Source organism: Capsella rubella, unplaced genomic scaffold (genome assembly GCF_000375325.1).
Source record: "Capsella rubella cultivar Monte Gargano unplaced genomic scaffold, Caprub1_0 scaffold_5, whole genome shotgun sequence".
NCBI lineage: Eukaryota > Viridiplantae > Streptophyta > Magnoliopsida > Brassicales > Brassicaceae > Capsella > Capsella rubella.
Genome location: NW_006238919.1, coordinates 4243895 through 4247437, shown reverse-complemented (window position 1 = coordinate 4247437; position 3543 = coordinate 4243895).

The following is a 3543-nucleotide window of genomic DNA, read 5'->3' as shown; positions in this document are numbered from 1 at the left end:
CAACGAGCTATGGAAACAAATGATATGCCAGACCCTCTGCCACCTCATTTGGTTGTCCGTAGGCCCCTTTCTGTTCCACTTTTGGAATGTGATATATCATGGTTTTTACGGGTTTTTGGTCATGATATAAGTCTTATTTATAGAGCTTTTCTAGTGTTTTCGAGTCTTTTTGAGTCATTTCAGGATTAGGAACTATTTGGCATGGATTGGAGCTTTTTGGAGCACTTGGAGAAGATGTGTCGAAGGAATGTACCGGGAAAACATATTTGGTGTGAGTGTCGAGCGTCACAACTTTTGGTGTCGATCGACACCAATATCTGACGGCAATTGAATTTCTCGCTTAATTGAAGTTCAGAAGATTTGCAGATTCGGCCCAGAAGTTTCCCTTATTTGCAATTAAGCCCAGTTCGTGGTTAAGACATATATATTGAGTTTTTAGGGTTTTGTTAAGACTTAAGCTTTATTTTGGGAGAGAGAGATTTGTAGAGAGTGAGGAGAGAAGAATCAAAACCTCCTTCAGAGAAGATTCAGAACTCCTTTATTTCTTCTATTACTTTCTTTTATGATATCTATTTTATTCATGATGTTTGTTTCATTCACCATGTCTGAGTAGATCTCTTGTTAGGTTTAGGGTTTTCAAAGGAATTCATGAATTGTTAGGTTGTTAGATTGTTAGGATTTAATCAATAGAGTTCTTCATCTAGATTGTGGTTAATTTGTTCTAGAGTAGTGAAAGCAACCTAGAATCTGATGTTAGGTTAATTGGTAGACACGAAAGTGTTATTGATTTCCTGAAAATAATCTAGATGAGCAAAATACCTATTCGCAAAGAGATTTGGTTTAGGGATTTTGTGAACTTATCAAATCTGAATTAAATGCATGTCTTAAACTTATAAATTTGCAAAGAGATTTGGAATTTAGGGTTCTAGACATAGATAGTCTTTGCAACGAAAGTTGATTGATTATAATTTTGTGATTTGAGTTCAAGAACGGTGCTTTATAAATCCTGACAATTATTTATTTGTAATTCTGAATTTCCTGAGAATATCCCTAGGCCTAGTGTTTCCTCATTACTGTTTAAAAACCAATCTTTATTTTAATTTGCTGTTTTTATTTGATTTAAAACCTGCTTGCTTAGCTTAATTTTAATACCAAAAATTTACTGTGTAATCTTTGAGTCTCTGTGGAATCGATCCCTAAGTACTACAGTGATCTCTTAATTGAGAGAGTAGCTCAAGGCAAATTTGAGCCGATCAGAATGTCAATGTGGTTCTTCATAGAGGAGAATTTGTTCCCGTTAAACTTGTAATTTAGTTATTGAGATGACAAAAAAAAAAAAAAACATAAAATGATGGTGTTTATGAGAATCTCCCTTTTATAAATTTTGGAATAAGTTTTAAATTCCCAAATACAAAATAAAAATAGCATTTAAAAAATGAGTTTCAAAAAGGACAATTCCCAACAATAGTACTAATTTAAAATTTTCTTCTAAACTTAACACACACTTTCATATTTTCCAAAATTAGCATAATGTATCAATATTAATCTTTCAAATAAAATTATAAACTCTAGACAATAAACCCTACCCTGAAAATTATACCCTAATTTTAAAATAGTCAATCCAAACCCAAAAAAAAATTTTAAAAATTTATAATTGTATCAATTAGTGCTATTTTGGAAATTTATGAAATGTGAGCTATAATTGTTAATAAAACATATTTAGGTGTTATTTGAAAGTATTTTTTTTTACTAACGAGAATATCTTATTATGTAAACCTTGGTTTTCAAAGTTAGCCATTAACAAGATCGTGACATGTCTTAATTATAAACGATAGGATGTTGACACGTGTCGATTCTAATTTTGTTAATATTTAGATAAAATAGAAATATTATGGGGGAATTTCAAAAATACCCCTTTTCATATACCTCTTTTTAAAAATACCTCATTTTCAAACTTTATCGAAAAACCCACTAAAAATGTTGAAATTTATCCAAATATGTGTGTAAGCTTATAAATATATACACAAATTACCTTTATATGTGTATAAAACTTTATATACCTTTCATAAATAGCGTAAAAATAAATTATAAAAACCTTATAAAAACCTTATAAACCCTTTTATAAACCTTTTAAAAACCTTATAAAACTTATAAAAACGATTTAAAACTATTTAAAACATTTTAAAATATTCGTATCGAATCTCCCAGTAGTAGTTATTATATAGAAGTACCTTATAAACTATATAAAACTTTATAATTTTTATATTTAAAAAGGGGTATTTTTTAAAATGGATAGATAAAGGGGGCATTTTTAAAAAGGGATACACCAAAAGGGGTATTTCTCAAAAATTCTCAAATATTATTAACCCTATCGAAAAAGGAAATATATAAAATAAATATTATAAAAAATAAATATTAAAATTTTATTAATAAAGTTAAACAAATAAAAAAATTCAGTTACGTCAATTTGGTTTATTAATAAGATAGGGATTTAAAATTTATAATTAAACGAGAATATATGTCGTTTTTTGTTTACAGAAGAGGATTAAGGTTAAAAACTTTAACTTTACAATTAAAACATGTTATTTGTTGGTTTGGGTATATAAATGAAAAACGAGAAGTATGGTTTATCTTTGTAAATGAAAATTATGGTTTAATTTAACTATTAAACAAGATTATATGTCGAAACTTGGTTTTTAAAGTTACTAACTCACGTGATCATGATAAGTATCAAGTAAAACCTAAGATGTCCCAACATGTTATCTCTAGTTTTGTTAATACTAGGTAATGTCCCGCGCATGCGCGGGTTGTTGTATATTTATTTAATTATTTTAATTTATTTATTACTTATAAAAAATAGATTAAATAAATTTTAATGATTATGACATTTTTACATGTTATTTATTTAAATCATACAATAGAAGAATACATCCATATCTTTTGAATTTATTTGTTGATTAATTGTTCAATTAATCAATTTTGATAGTAATTTTCTTTAGTACTTTTAAGTATTTTTTGATAAAACAATAATATTGTTAATGATAAAAATATGAATGATATTGGAAGAATTTTAAAAATAACCCTTTAAAAATACCACTTTTTTAAATTTACCCCCTTTTCAAACTTTATCAAAACAACCACTAAAAATGTTGAAATTTATCCAAATATGTGTGTAAACTTATAAATATACACAAAATTACCTTTATTTGTGTATAAAATTTTATTTATTTCAGTGTCTTACAAATTGGTTTGAATATAACAAAAAAAATATTTTGTTAAAATAATTACATACTTTGAAAATAAAATAAATATACATGAATATGTGAGAAAGAAAAAAACATATAAAGTAAAACAATGAAAATGGTTTATTTAGCTTGATTTTCTTATGGTGCGATGGTCAGAAATCAATATTTTTGAATCCCATCGATAAAGTAATTTCCTTATAGTCATAAAATATTATTATACATATGTATTATACATTTAATAGTATAAAAAACAATGAAAAATGAAGAAGTACATAAAATAAAGAAGAAATATAATTGA